The sequence below is a fragment of the Anser brachyrhynchus genome (assembly GCF_964034855.1).
Source record: "Anser brachyrhynchus genome assembly, contig: SCAFFOLD_99, whole genome shotgun sequence".
NCBI classification, from domain to species: Eukaryota; Metazoa; Chordata; class Aves; order Anseriformes; family Anatidae; genus Anser; species Anser brachyrhynchus.
Genome location: NW_027663619.1, coordinates 285,013 through 299,991, shown reverse-complemented (window position 1 = coordinate 299,991; position 14,979 = coordinate 285,013). Strand labels below are relative to the sequence as shown.

At 44.1% G+C, this 14,979-nt stretch overlaps 2 long non-coding RNA genes across 2 annotated transcripts; both read left to right on the top strand.

Moving 5' to 3' along the window:
* The first annotated feature begins 1,405 nt into the window (after positions 1-1,405).
* On the top strand, positions 1,406-11,192 carry LOC308187154. The gene is made up of 4 exons (XR_013944486.1): positions 1,406-5,948; positions 6,173-8,990; positions 9,406-9,516; positions 10,254-11,192. It is a non-coding gene; the product is annotated as an uncharacterized lncRNA (long non-coding RNA).
* Positions 11,193-13,136: 1,944 nt separating this feature from the next.
* On the top strand, positions 13,137-14,740 carry LOC308187155. The gene is made up of 2 exons (XR_013944487.1): positions 13,137-13,603; positions 14,378-14,740. It is a non-coding gene; the product is annotated as an uncharacterized lncRNA (long non-coding RNA).
* The last annotated feature ends 239 nt before the right edge of the window (positions 14,741-14,979 follow it).

Sequence of the window (14,979 nt, the reverse complement as noted above, 5' to 3'; positions counted from 1 at the left end):
CTGCCTTGCACTGCTTTGCCTTTCCTGGACATGCTTTACTTTGCTTTTCCTGGCCCTGCTTTCCTTGGGTTTTTTTGTCCTTTTTTTTTTTTTTTTTTTTTTTTTAGGTACATATTCATTGCATTGCTTTGTTTTATTTTTGGACCTTTTTTGCTTTGCTTTTCTGTCCGCGCTTTGCTTTTTGAATATCCCACGCAGGTGACTGGGTGCTCTGGAGAGATCTTTGGCTGCCTCAGCAAATTGCTTGTGCAGCACGGGGAGGTGCTTTTGCGTACCAAGGATGTGATGGGTGTACCAGAGTGATGCTTGGGGATCCTGGGTATCTACCTCTCCTACCCCAGGGACAAGTTAGGGTACTCCACAGAGGTCTCTGCATGCTTCACAGAGGTGCTTTTTGAACGACCGAGATGCTGAAAGAACTTGCTTGGGAGCTCTGGACGGATGTCAAAGTACCTTGGGATGTGCTTGGGTTCCCTGGGGAGATGTTTCAATAATGCTGCAGTGGGGTGCCTGAGTGCTGTGGGGAGATGCGTGGGTTCTCCAGGAAGATGCTTGCGTTCTCGGGGGGTTATGCTTGTGTGCCTCAGGGAAATAGCCGTGTTCCTGGGGAAATGCTTTGCTGCTGCTGGGGAATCGTAGAATCATAGAATAGCCCGAGTTGGAAGGGACCCATAAGGATGATCAAGTCCAACCCCTGGCACCGCACAGGTCTACCCAAAATGCCTGGGTCCTTAAAAGGGTCATGTTTGGATGCCCTACAATGATGCTTGGGTGCTCCGGAGAGATGCCTGGCTGAGCCAGGCAGAACCTTGTGAGCTCAGGGTGATGTTGGGATCTCCTGGAAGGTGCTGGAATGCTCTTGGATGATGCCTCACAGGTAGAATGTAGTGCTTAGGTGTCCTGGGGAGATGCTTGTCTACTCCAACACAAGGCTTGTGTGCCCTGGGGAAAATCTCGGTGATTTCAAGAGGTGCTTATGTTCCTTGGCGAGAGGCTTGGGTGTCGTGGAGAGTGCTCCAGGAAGATGCTTGTATTCCCAAGGGAGACTGGTTCTTTCCCTAGGGAGGTTCATGTCTTCTCTAGGGAGGTGCCTGAATGCTCCTTGGACATGCTCGTGTACTCTGGGGAGCTGCTTGGGTACTCCTAGTACAATATGGTTGGGTGCTCTGGGGAGATGCTTGGGTGCTCCCAAGATGGGGAATGGTCTGCGGAATGTTTGGCTGCACCTTAGAGCACAAAAATCTATCCCCTAATCACACAAAGCTCTGCCCCAGGCACCCAAGCATCTCCCTGCAGCACAGAAGCACCTCCCTGCAATACCCAAGCACCTCATTGCACCTCACACAGGAACCTTCCCACCACAGTCCTACATCTGACTGGAGAACCCAGGCATCTCCCCAGGGCACCAAAACACCACCTGGGGCACACAAACATCCCACTGGACATGGGAAGCACCTCCCTTGGCACCCAAGAGCTTCTGAGGGCTGCACAAGTACCTACCAGGGTCATTCAAGTATGTCCCCGTGCTCATGCACGCACCCCCCCAGGGGACACAGATACCAAAGAGCAGGAACTAAGCATCTCCCCACAGCACTCCAGCATCTCCCTGGAGCCAAGCATCACACAAAAAGCACCCAACCATCTCCCTGGAGCACCCAAAATCCTCCCTGGAGAAACACAGCTTTACCCTGGATCAAACTAGCCTCTCCCTTGGGCACACAACCACATCTCCTAGGGTACACAAGCATCCCCAAATAGCACTCAAGCATTTCTCTGGAGCCACCAAGAAACAGCCAGGATCACCAATCCATCTTCCTGAGACATCCAAAAAAATCTCTGCATCACCCAGCTGTCTTCTTGGAGAAACCAAGCATCTCCCTGCACACCCAGGGAGCATCTGGACACAGCAGCTAAGAAGCCTGGGGAGCACCCAGATTCTTCTTGCCATAGCCAAGAACTTCCATCGAGCAAGAAAGCAGCTCCTGAGTCCCGCGGGCACCTTCTCAGGCACCCAGGCATCATCTCTGCACTGGGATGAGCACACAAGCATCTCCTCCCCACATTGGTTCCTGGACCATTCAGGCTCGCACTGCACTTCAGCCCCTGCTCCATCGCGCACTCACCTCCCTGTCCTGCCCTGCTCTGCCCTCTGCTGCCTGCTGCCAGGGGCTTCCATCCCGACTGGGGCCTGCCCCCAACCAGGGGCCTTTTATCCCGACTGGGCTACCGTGTCGCGGCCCCACTGTGACGCCTAGGTGACACAGCCACCGCTGCCCCGCTGCCCATTGTGACGCCTGGGTGACACATTTCCTGCGTCCCATTTCCCTGGGACAGCCAAACACCTTGCTGGGGAACACAATCACCTCCCTTGAAGACCAAAGATCTCCCTGGGGGACCCAAGCATTTTCCCAGGGCATGCTGCCATCTCCTCAGGGCGTTCAAGCACATTCCAGGAGCACACTTCTGGGTTTTTCTGCTCTTCCATGTGAATTTTTGCCCTGTGAAGGTGGTGTACTGAGCTCTTTTCTTACCAACAAATAGGTTTAAAAGCAGTTACAGCAAGGATGAGCTGTGCTAGCAGGAGGCTCTTCTGTGCTTTGACCATGGGAAGATGAATGGTTTACCTATGCACCGTTAAATATAGTTTGACACCTAGCACACAACACTTGCAGCCTGTGGGGTGCTTTAACAAGCAGGTAAATCAGCGGAGACTGTTTTGCAGCAAGGCTGATGCTGGGTGATTAAAAAGCCGGGTCACAACAAGGATTTATGCTGTTCTTTCTTGCTTGTCATCCGACTGTCCGCTTACACTGTTCTTAAAATAAAAAACCACCAAAACGGGGTAAGCATCTTTAATACCTTTATTATAAATGGAAGGCACAAAACAGGCCAGCAACAGAGACTGTCCAAGAGAAAGACTTTGTGCTTTATAAACAAACAAGAAATTACCCTTAGGTAGGTGTGATAATCCTTCCCTAATGCATTTTTTGGAGTGCAAAAATATTTTGTTCCCTTCTTGCTCTTCTCTCCAGGACAAAGGCAGAATAGCCAACTGGAAAGTTAGACCAGGGAGGTCAGTTTGTTCCATACTGAGAAAGACAAGCCTGTAAAACAAACTAGGCAGGTTTTCTTTGGACTAGTTATCTTCCTTCAGCAAAGGCAAAGTTTATGACACTTGTTGGCATGTATTTCCAGACCCCCAGCTACCGTGACTGTAGTGCATCTGTAATTCTTTTGTACAAAAAGAGTTCAAAATCTCGTAACGCAAAAACTTTACTAGCACCCTGGAGAAAAAAGAAATCTAAAAATCTTGCCAACTTCTATTACAGACCTGCTGAGTGCACCAGAGTTACTCATTTTTATTCAGGCTTTCAGGGGCTAGTTCAGTTGGTTTCTATTCAGCACTTGGATCGCCATATTGGCAGATGTCAGTTAAAAAAAAAAAAAAAAAAGCTTTGGAGATCTTTTTTAAAATGAGACTGCTTTTTATGGCATTTAGGGCTGTGAGGTATCCTTGGTTTTTGCTTTCTTCCCATTCCTTAGACCAGATCCATTCATATCCTGAACAGCGTTCTGGGTCTGTTCAGGAAAATGGAAGGCAACAAGCAAAATGATGAGCTCCTTGGGCATTCAAAAGAGCTCAATCTGGGAAAGATTTCAAGTCCAACTTCCATGCTAAGGAGCACCAGTAATTTTTAGAAGTAGATGCAGAGGAATCTGCATGGCACTAAGTGTGTTTCTGAAGGTGCTAAAGGTCAGAAGTGACGATTCCTCTCAATACTAAAGAAGAGAAGGAAACCTTGCACTTAACTACTGTTTTTATTCCCTTTGTCAAGCAGTCAAAACCAACAACTAATACGAGAACCCAACTTTTCCCCTCTTTACTTTAGATTTGGGAAAATTCCCTGCCAAAATAATACTTCCTGGAAAATTCACTAGTGTTTGTGTGAGTAAAAGGTTCCAACCTTTTATTATTAATTTGTAAGAACTATTTCATCCGCTTTTGTCCAGAAGAGTCAGAAATAATTTGCACAGAAATGTGCAGCATTTTAATGAAAGGATTCAGAATCACTCTAATTTGAACTTTATCTGGTCTGGTTGCAGGTTTTATGACATTTAGTGTCTTAAAAAAAAAAAATCAAAATATCTGACTTCACATCAGAGAAAAAAACCTGCTTGTGGCTAAATAAAATCTGTTGCAGCTCTGGTCATTGAAAAATCATTGGCTGTTAAATTGGACCTAAGTCATCTTTTCTAACCTTTCATGATCTTGCAGCAATGGATGATGATGGATATATGGATTAGGGAACAGCACGTGATGGCAAACCTGTGGTATTTGCTACAGCGCAGAAAGAAAACAAATTGCTTCCAAAAAATCAAACTAATTCAAAATTCTTGGTATCATGCAGCCATGCCACTGGCAAAGTGAGCATTGCCCTGCCTCTCAAAGCTTGCTGTATCCTTGATCTGCTGTCTTCCTGCTGTTAATTGATTGCAACTCTACGTGTCTGATCAGGGCTACGAGTTGTTCTCCATATGGATACCATACAACATATACTGTGCACGCTTGTGTGTATAGATATGTTTATCCTGTATGCATGTACATATGTATGCATATTTGTGTGCTGGCCCCCAGATCACTCATGGTATAAAGCATTGGCCTCGAAGGCATACTCATCAAAATATTTGGTAGATCCTCCATTTTTTTCTAGTTCCCTCAAAATGAGAGAGTTTTTACGCGCTCTCTGTGTCAAAAAGGCAAAACTTCTGATTTCCACTGTCGCTCTCGCTAACTTTCTATCACTCACTCCTCGTGTGTGTGTCTAAACACATATGTGTGTATGCGTATGCACATTTGTGTATTTCTATGCACTGGTGTGTTTTTTGCTGTACAGGTAATAAAGATGGGGAAAGGTTTTAGTGTTTTCTTAATAGGTGAAGAAATCTTGAAGACCAGAGATTGGAACATACTGAATTTTGAATTAAAAAAAAAAAAAAAAAAGTCAAATTGTCTGGCTGTGGAAGATGGAGCCTCATTTTTGCAGCCACTTTGAATCACGAGTTCATCTCTAAATGCACTGGGTTTTTTTGTTTTTGTTTTGTTTTGTGGGGTTTTTTTTTGGTTTTTATTTTTTGAAGAGCTAACTAACCCTGGCTGTCTCCAGTCTGAGAGAGTGTTCAGATGGACTTGCTTCCTCCATTAGTTATAAGCTGTTTAAAAGCACATCCTATGTTTGAATTGTGGATGAGAGGCTCCCTTGGCAAAGTGAGGAGGCAAATTCTTCCTACCCCTTTATCATTAATTCACGGATTCAGTGTTGGTTCGGCCTCTAGGAGAAGTTAACTGGAAGTCTTTGAAGATCGATAACTTTGCTGAGGTTGTCCAAGTAGGTGAACTCGAAGACTCACAGTGACTGGAACATGCTATTTAATGCGTCATACTGCGTTCTGTAGAAGTTACTCGTAGCCATAGTTGATCATTGCCTTGCATGTATGATCAGGTGGTTTTTGAAGAAGTGACTCCATTTTCAGGCTTCCGGATGTGCTCCAAGGCATATTATTGAGGACGTGGAAGAGAACACTTGCTGACAAAGCTCCTGGCAGCCTTACAGAACTTTAGTTTAATATTGTGTTAGTTCCCGTAACAGCTGATTTCAAGGCATTGCTCTCCTCAAGAGACTAATTTGATGAACAGAAGAAAGCTGGAAAAATGCTTGTTACTCATTATTTTTCACTTGTTGGTACTTTGTTTAGGGTTACTTTTAAAAAGAAGATTTCACTGATCACAAGCCAGTGGAAGACTTTCAGCCCAAGCAAGGGTGAAGACAGCTCTCTCCAAGAGCAGAGGAAGTCCCTGTGGAGAGAACCCGAGCTTGTTATCAGAACTTGTCGGCATGTCTAAACAAGGAGACGATTGCTACTTCTATTTCTATTCTACCTGTACCAAGGTATGGCTGGGTTTCTTTTGCTTTGCTTTGCTTTGGTTTTTTGTTGGTTTTTTTTTTTTTCATTTTTTTCAGGAAGGGGTAGAGTAGGAGGAGGAGGCACACTGGTCTTTGGTTAACGTGATAACCAGATAGATTCTGAATTCAATCGTAGCAACCTGAGGCAGTAGCATGGACGTTTTTGAGGCTGTATTATATTTTCCTTGTTGGTTTCCTTTTGGTTACAGGGAGACAACTGTTCCTTCCGCCACTGCGAAGCTGCTCTGGGGAACGAGACAGTCTGCACGCTGTGGCAGGAGGGTCGTTGTTTCAGGAATGTCTGCCGATTCAGACACATGGAAATTGACGTGAGTGCCTAAAGATGTGTTCTCAAAATAAATCAACAAAAGCATTTTTCAGTGCTGTAGGTGTGCTGATTGTGCTTTTGCAGGATACATCTTAGCAAGATTTTCTTTTATTAGACGCCGACAGTATTTTCTCAACAGATGCAGAATAACCGCTAACTAGACTGCTAAAAGCTGCTGGAGCAGGGGGGTAATAAACAGGCTGTACTAGCCTCCTGAGAGCAGGCTTGATAATGATCTATCAGGTCTCTTGTGTCCCGGAGTCCTTCAGATAATGCTGTTCTAGCTGCCTGGGCTAGGAAGCAGTGGGGAAAGTTAAAGGTGCAGAAGAACGAAGTCTCCGAGAAGTAGTTCTGGATAGAGTTAACGTAGGCAATTTAAGATGTTCTTTTTCCCTCTGAATAATCCTAGTATAATCCTAGGTGTATTAGTTTAACCCACCCTAAACTGATGTCTGAGAGTGCCTGTCTTCTCAAACTGAATGATGACAAGGCTAAACGTGCATAGTGGTTACAGCTTCTGCAAACTTTGTGAATATGCCCGGAAATACTATACTTCCGTGATAAACTGACCTTTGGAATGATGTTTCAGCACTGTATTGTGACAGCCCTATCGCTGTCGTGACCTGGAACTGTGCATCTCTTTGCAAACCTTAGGTGCATGTTATCACGAGCTTGTCTTTCTTTCTGTCTTCAGAAAAAGCGCGCTGAGATTCCCTGCTACTGGGAGAAGCAGCCAGTAGGCTGTCAGAAAGCCAACTGTGCTTTTCATCACGCAAAGGGACGTTACATCGATGGAGTCTTCTTACCACCAAGCAAGAGTGAGTTTAGGTCCTTTTTCTTTAAGTATTGAAGAATTAATTTTGCATATTACTTAGTGGGTGCCAATAGTGTAGGAGACATCAGGTAACCGTCCATTTGTGAGTGCAGGAAAAGGTCTGCAGTCCTAGGTGGTCAGCTAAACCGAGTGTACTGCTGCTGTACTGCTGGTATTTGTTTTCTGCTTTCATGCTCAGCTTCTCTCTGCTTTGTGTGATATTTGCCTTGCAGTTTGCTTTCTGTTGTTTCGTCCTCTGCTGGGTGGTAGGGAGATGTGTTGTTGTTTGAAGGCAAGTCATTGTTCACGGTGTAAACAGTGGCGGGATGGGCAAAAGGAGATGCTGAATTCATTGTCTGTGCAGGTTATCTGCCTTAGCTACCATCTTCGTGCATTGTGGTCAAAGTTTTAAACTGCCATATTACTGATGATCCTCCTCTTCCTCTAGCTACACTGCCAAGTCCGCCTGAGTCCGTGGACGATGATTTGAAAGTGGCTCAGATGTCACTGCAGCAAAACAAACTTTCTGTCCAGTCCAATCCCTCTCCATAGCTAAGGCGGGTGATGAAAGTGGAAAACTCGGAAAATGTCCCAAGCCCTACACACCCTCCAGTTGTAATCAATGCTGCAGATGATGATGAAGATGATGATGGTGAGCATGGTTTGGTTCTTGGAAGGAATTTGTGCTGTAAATGATTGTGTAAGTCTTTGGTTCTTGGAAGGAATTTGTGCTGTAAATGAATGTATAAATCACAGATGACCTGAGGTCTGACTAGCGATAGGGCAGGCAGTCCGCTCAGGTCACTGGTGGCTTTGTCTGGCAGTCAGCGGACAGAACCTGAAATGTTGGAGGAAAGCTTAGAACCACTCTTGGCTTTAGCTCGTCTGTTGTGTAAAGCTCTATGTGAAACTAGGAAGGAAATTCCTTTTTTTTTTTTGTCTGAAGAGTAATATGTTGTGTAGTAGTTAAAGCTGCAGAGAGAATCTAGAGTCCGAGATGTTTTGTCCTAGGGTAGTCTACTTACGAGTTCATCAGGTCAGTGTAGCTGTATTAAAAAAAAAAAAAAAAAAAAAAAAGCTTTTTTATAGGAACCATGGACTGAAGTGTCATTGCATGAGCTACATAATCACGAACAATCTGGCCTATGCATAACTGAATAGATTTTTCCCCTTCAGACCAGCTTTCTGCGGAAGGAGAAGAAACTAAAACTCCCGTCCAGCAACCAGCTGAGGAAGGCCAAAATGGATTACGGATGATTTCCACTCGGAAAGCCAGTGCTACTACTGCTAAACAAGGTATTCCAGCACCTGTAGTAGGATAAATCGGAAGGAGAACTTGACAATTAACTCAAAAGCAATGTGGCGTAAAAACACAATAGAATGTAGGGGTGCTGAATGGACTCGGTTATTTCCATGATCTCATTTCTCCCTGATACCATCATGTGCCCATTGGGTCAGAAAGTTGAACTCCTTTTCTTTCCTTTTGGAGAACAAAACAGGGTCACAGCATGGAGTTTAAACGGCTGCACGTGCAGCCTGGCAACCACTGTTGAAAGCCATATCTAACGATAGAGGGATCTAATATCACGTAAATGGATTAAAATTAAAACTACAGCTTTTACCCTGAAGGGTGAAAGGAGGGGCAAAATGCCATTGATTCTATGGTTGTTTCACTTGTGAGGAGTGTTGACAGGCTTTATTCTAAATACTTCTGAAAGTTCCTGAGCACTAAGAAGCCTGAGGATCTGTGGTCCTCAGTGAGTGCCTCTAAGCCTTTGTCTCATTAACTGTTTTCTGTTTTCAGAGGACGGTCTGAATTTTGGAATAAAAACACTTGAAGAAATCAAACTGCAGAAAATGAAGGAAAAAACTAAGAGACACGGTGGTGAGTTAATATTCCCTACTTTCTTACCCTCTTTACCTTCATCCTGTGTGATGATTTTTCTTTCAAAAAAAAACTCTTCCAGTAATACCGGGTAGCTGGCTATGCTTTGGTGAATCCAACTATTTGCCAAAGAAGTGAAATTTGATTGGCTTCAGAATGGCAGGTGATGGTGGCTGGGAGCTGCTTGAGGGATAGACTTCCATGTTTAGCTGGGGGCATCGAGCAACCTGATTCTCAGCCAGCTGGTGTTCTAGATGGGAATTCCAAGGGCAACCAGAGGCAAATTAGTCACCTCTCTTATTTGCATGCTCTGGTCACTGTATGTTTGACAGTAATGAATAATTAAAGTGTTTTATTCTTCGTGATAGTTTTTTCTGTTTGGTAAACTTCCTTATGTTTTGCTTGCTCTGAACAGAAGGTCCTTCAAGATCTTCTCTTCCTCCCGTCGATTCTATGATTTTTCCTGCTCCAGAAAAGGAAAATGTCCGGACAGTGGTGAGAACTGTGACACTGTCTACAGAGGAAGGTAATAATTAATGCTTTTGTTTTGATTTCATTACTCCTAAACTGGAAAGTTAAGCAAGAAGGAAGGCAATTCACCCCTGTTAGCCTCCTGGTGCTGCCGCCTTCTGTTCAAAACATGCTTTTATGCTGAAAGTCCCTGGTTGTACTGGAAAGCTTTGGTGCTCAGGTTAAGTGCAGTAGCAGGAGAAAGAAAAAAATGTGTCAGTATGCAAATAGGGGGATAACTGAAAAACAGGAGAGTAACGAGAAGAAAGAGCTCTAGAGGACAGTGCTATGTAAGAAGCAATTTCTGAAGCTTTAAAGAGGCTGACAGTGGCACGTGTGGACAGTAGTGCGATAGGAGTCTGTGTATAAATTATATTGTTTAGAGTTGTGCAAATTCCTTTGAAAGGGAAAGAAGTGAAGAAGTACTTCTACCCATAGACATTCACCTTAGAAAGGAATATTTCTCAGCATTTGTACCTAATAATATTCTGCTTGCTTATGCAGCTCTGTTCTGCACAAAGTATAGCTGTCAAGCAGACTCAGATTCATTCTCGACTACATTCAGCTGGAATTTGAGGCAAACACTGAGACTATGGATACTTTTTCTAAGTTAATTATAGTTGTAATATGAGTTTGTGTGGTTTAGCTGTCAAAACAGTGTCTTGCTGGGTTTTTTTGGACATGGGCTAACAGTATACTATTTCTATTGGCTACTGGTTTCTATGAAATAGAAAAATTTTACTTTTGTTTTAGGGGAGGAACCTGTGGTTCGACTAGATCTTGCTGAGAAACAAGGAAAACGGAAAGCCTCCATGGGTAGGAACTTTTTATGAGCTGTTATTTAGGTGCCGCCTTCTCTATATGACTGCATTGAAGAGTATTTTTGACGTGTGAGAGGAAAATGCGTTGCAGTGGAGATCTGTGTTGACTGCAGAAATGGCAAAAAAACCATTTAGCAGCTGAAAGGCAATTTTATGAAAATATGCTTGAAAAATAGAAGCTTGTGGTTGACTGTTCTCAAATCTTCCTGCAAAGAAATGTTCTTAAAATATTCCTTGTTTTCTCTGTCTGAAGCTGATGTAAGCGCCCTTCCCGTGAAGCGCAGCCTTGCTGAAAGGCTGGGGAAGAAGGTGGAGGTTCCGGGAAATGCTGACAAAGCACCAAAGAGAGGTACAGCTACTAAACAGGCATCTGGATGTGATTCACAGGTTTTGTATTTAGGCTTTCTGTTTGTCCTTTTCCTGCGATGTTTCTTTTTGCATGTTGGCTGAGGTCTTAATCACCGGGATTCAAAGTTACCTTTCCTGCCTTGTTTTTGAATGTGAACACAAAGTTGACGTTTATGCAGCCTCCCTAATTTGGTCTTTTTCTGTTTTGCAGTTCAAGTTCCCAAGTCTGTGAAGGAGAGACTAGGATTACCTTCTCAACGGACTAGTACTGCGAAAGGTAACAACTGGCTATTAAATATACTTTCTCCTTCTTCCTTTCCGTGAACTTAGACCGTTTTCATACAGCCCTAAAAAGGAATTCAAATGAAAACAAAGAACTGGTTCCTCTTGCTCGAGTGCTGAAGCTCTTCTGACAGCCACTATCAGAAATCTGGCTCTAGGTGTGTGTTTATTTTCCGCTTGTGCCTTGTCAAGGTTTTAAGCTGCTTCTGTGAACCATCATATACAATTAGAATAGAGCCACTGCCGGGAGCAGGAATTTGAAATGCAGTCTGAAAAAGTAATCAAGTAAACCAGCATTTCTGTGTAGCAACTCTCTCTGGATAGGGCTGGTCTTCAAAATACAACAAGTGGCTCAGAGGAGGAGGAGAATGTTAGGCTATTGTCCTAAGATGCGTTATTGGGAACGCTCAGGCTTAGTTTTCCTTAGTACTGTGACAAATTTTGGAGACTTAAACTATTGTTGGACTCTCTTTAAATGTTGGTGCTTCTCATTTCTTGATGATGACAGGGAAGGCTGCTAAGCCAAAGGGAGAGATCCATGTGAAAACACTGGAGGAAATCCGTCGTGAGAGAGCTCTTCGAGAATGTCAAGCCAAAGCCCAGGCTGAATGGCATGGTAAAACCAAAGATCCCAGCGCAGGGGCAAAAATTGAGGGTGAGCCCAAGAAGCAGAGTGTGCTCACTCTTTCCGGGCCCAGCAAAGTGCAGTCGAAGGAGCCGGCAGGTAAAGCCAAGCCAGAAGGAGAAGTGCGTGTTAAAACCTTGGAAGAAATAAAGCGTGAGAAAGCTCTGCGGATGCAACAGAGTGGAGGAAATGTGCCAGCTCCCCCAGCACAACCTGGACCTGCCCCAGCCGGGCAGAAATCGTTATGGAACACAAAGCTATCAGGTAATAAGATGCTTTAATACCTGCCCCGGTGAGGTGCTTCCCATATTGAGCAAGTTCCGTTTGCTCAGGATCTGCTTTGCTTTTTCCTTCAATGCGGAGGATAAAAGAGTTTAAGGCTACAAAGTTCAAAGGCAAAGAAGGGCCAGAACATGCAACCATGTCTGTTTTCGTTAATTACGTGATGGTATTCTGTATTTCCCACTAGAAAATTAACACATTGAGGGGCTTTTTAGTCTAATTTTGGTATTCTGTTTTTTTCTGCCATCTGTTTATGGTATCAAGTCCTCCCTGCGTTGAGTTCAAGTTCACCTTCCTCTTTGGCATGTGTTGCTTAGCTTGACACGTGTATGTGTTTGTAAAGCATGCATCAGCGTCTTAATGTGGGGGGCCAGTTTCTGTCAAAAATGACAGAGGATCAAAGGCCTCGTTGTTAAGATTATATCAACTTTGTAAAATGAGATTGTGTGAGGGAGATAAGGAGGGCTTAAAGGCTGCATGCACTGCACATTGTAGCCTTTCTCTCTGTCTCACGGGACACGAGGAAATAAACACACAAAGAAAACAAGTACCCAGCTTTCTTTCGTTTCTTCTCCTGCCAGCCAGACGTTAGGTCAGGAATGGGAGACTAGAATATGACTCTACAAATTTGGATTTTGGAGAACAACTTAATAGATTTTGTGGGACATCACTGCAGGGGAGAGGAAGCTGGTACAACAGTTGCATACACTCTCTTGTCTTACCATACCTGCTGCTTTTCCTTTCCTAGAGGGAGCAAGACTTTAAATACAAAAGCTGTCAACATTTGTGAATCTTACTAGACTTCATACAACGTCTTAGAGTATTGCTTGCACTTGGGATCGCTCTGTGTCTGAGTTTCCCTCGTCCTGGATTATGATTTACTGTAGCTATTCAGTTCCTTTGTTCCTTTGTATGGATTGTTGGTAGACGGAGTTTACTATGTGGAAGATATTGCTGAGAATCCAGGCAATGGCAGTGTAATTCTGCTGGCCAAATACAGTTAACTGTGTAGACGGGCCGTGGAAATGAGGAAGAGAACGTGGATTTTTCATGAGGCAGAGCAAGACTGTATCAGTTCTCTCTTCCTTTTACTCTAGCCAACTTTAACATGTTTGCGAAGCCTTGGGATGGGAAAGTCGCTTCCCCCAAGAAGAAGGCACTGAAACGTAAGGCACCTGGCAGTTTTCCCTCTGCTGTAGCAGCTGTGAAACCACGGACTGCCTCTGACGCTGACACAATGGGACCTCCAGCCAAAAAAGCAGCTATGGTAAGGACAGGGGCTAATGCAGAAATGGATCCCTTGTAAAATTTATATCCTCCTCTAGGAGAAAAGATGGAAAACTCAAATGTTCTACAGGCCTTCTGTTTCCTTTTAAATCCAGTAGCTGCCTACAGAATTCTTGTAGTACCCTTCCATATTTATTAGGTTAATGGCACTATTTACTTAGTCCTCTGTGATTCTGTGATTTCTCTGGTGTGGAGGATTTTGTCCATTAATGCTGTGTTCTTAAAAGACACAAGATCATTAGTAACCTCCAAGTGAATATTAACTTTCTTCAGGAGCACCTTGGTTTTGTATTTTGGCTAAGGCTCCGCAATGCCAGAGGAGAAGCAGCATGGAGGAAAAAGCTAGTAAGGAATCTTTTACCCATGAGTCCTAAATACTGTTTTGCTGCTTTCTAGGCTGTTCCAGCCACGCTGGAGCACGTCCCAGCCACCAGACTTGAAGAAAATCCCCAAAACAGGTGATGACCACAACTTGTTCTTTTTCTCAATCGGAGTATATCCCCAGTGAAACATAAGTTCTGTCACACGTGGGGAAAAAAGGAGGGTTCTGAGATAATTAAAGCCCAAATCCATCAGAGGAATAAGTCACGTGAAATGACTTTCTAGCAGCTAGCAGGAATGCTTAATTAGACTTACTTTCTTTAAATGCTGCAAGTCGGTACAGCTTTCCAGTGACTTCTTGCTCTGTCTGAATACCTAAATGAGGATGAGGTGAAGTTCTACTTCCTTGTGAGGTGATAAATGATGAGTAGTGTCCTCTGCCTTTTGGTCCTCAAGAATGCCACCCGAACAAACATACCAGGTGACAAGAGTGCAGGGAGAGCAGAGGGAAGTGATGGCTGCAGATCAGCTTCCTGTAGTGGGGAGCAAACTCTGCTGAGTGTGCCGTGGGAAAAATGACTAACTTAGTAAACAGATATTTGCAGATGGAGATTTCTTAATATTTTTACAGGAAAATTAAGCAAGGTGGCAAAGTGCCTCTTGCTACAAAAATTGAACCATCTTTGCTAGACTCCGGGTGCTCTGGCTTCACAGAGAAACCCCCAAACTGAAAAATGTACCTGCTAATATATTGGGCTCTAAATGTAGCCCTGGGTTAATTGAATAACAATCCCTGGGTAAGATTGAAGTGCAGGAGGGGTTGGCTACGGTTTTAAGAGCCGGTTTGCAGAAAAGGGATTTCCCGTTAAGAAATGGCATATACTGATTGTTCTCTTCCTTGCTCTGCCAAGACCTGAAGCACATCTTGGAAGCCAGGCAGAATCCGTGGAGCCAATGGAGTTCTCAAGCTCGACTTCAGCTTCTTCCCAGCTAGAAGAAGCAAGGACACGCCGGCTGAGTTCCACAGGCAACGCGCCCGTATCTGTAGACGAGGATTTAGAGACGCTACTTTGGGAACTCTCAGACGGCATACTGGAAGCCGAGCTCGACTTGGACCCAGGGAAGGATGAGGATGACCTCCTCCTTGAGCTTTCCAAGATGATTGATGATTGAACTGCATAGTCCTATGGTATATTAAAAAAAAAAAAAAAAAAAGAAAAAAAAGAAAACAACTCTTCTTCTTGTTGGATACCCTGAGGTGATCCTTTTTCTAACTGAGGCTTTGCAATGAGACTTAAAGCACAGTTGGAACTGGTAGAAATTGGCAGGATCTGCACTCAGTTGTCCTAAGTTTCCCTGCTGGTCAGAGTTAAGGTCTTGTGCATGGTTCCGTAACTATAGGTGGCTACCTTTGATATCAAGAGGACAAAGCACTTGTTTCTTTTGGCACAGAAAGATGTCCATCGGCACGCTGTGGTGGCTGTGAATTGACGTAGTGATGGAGCGATGCTCT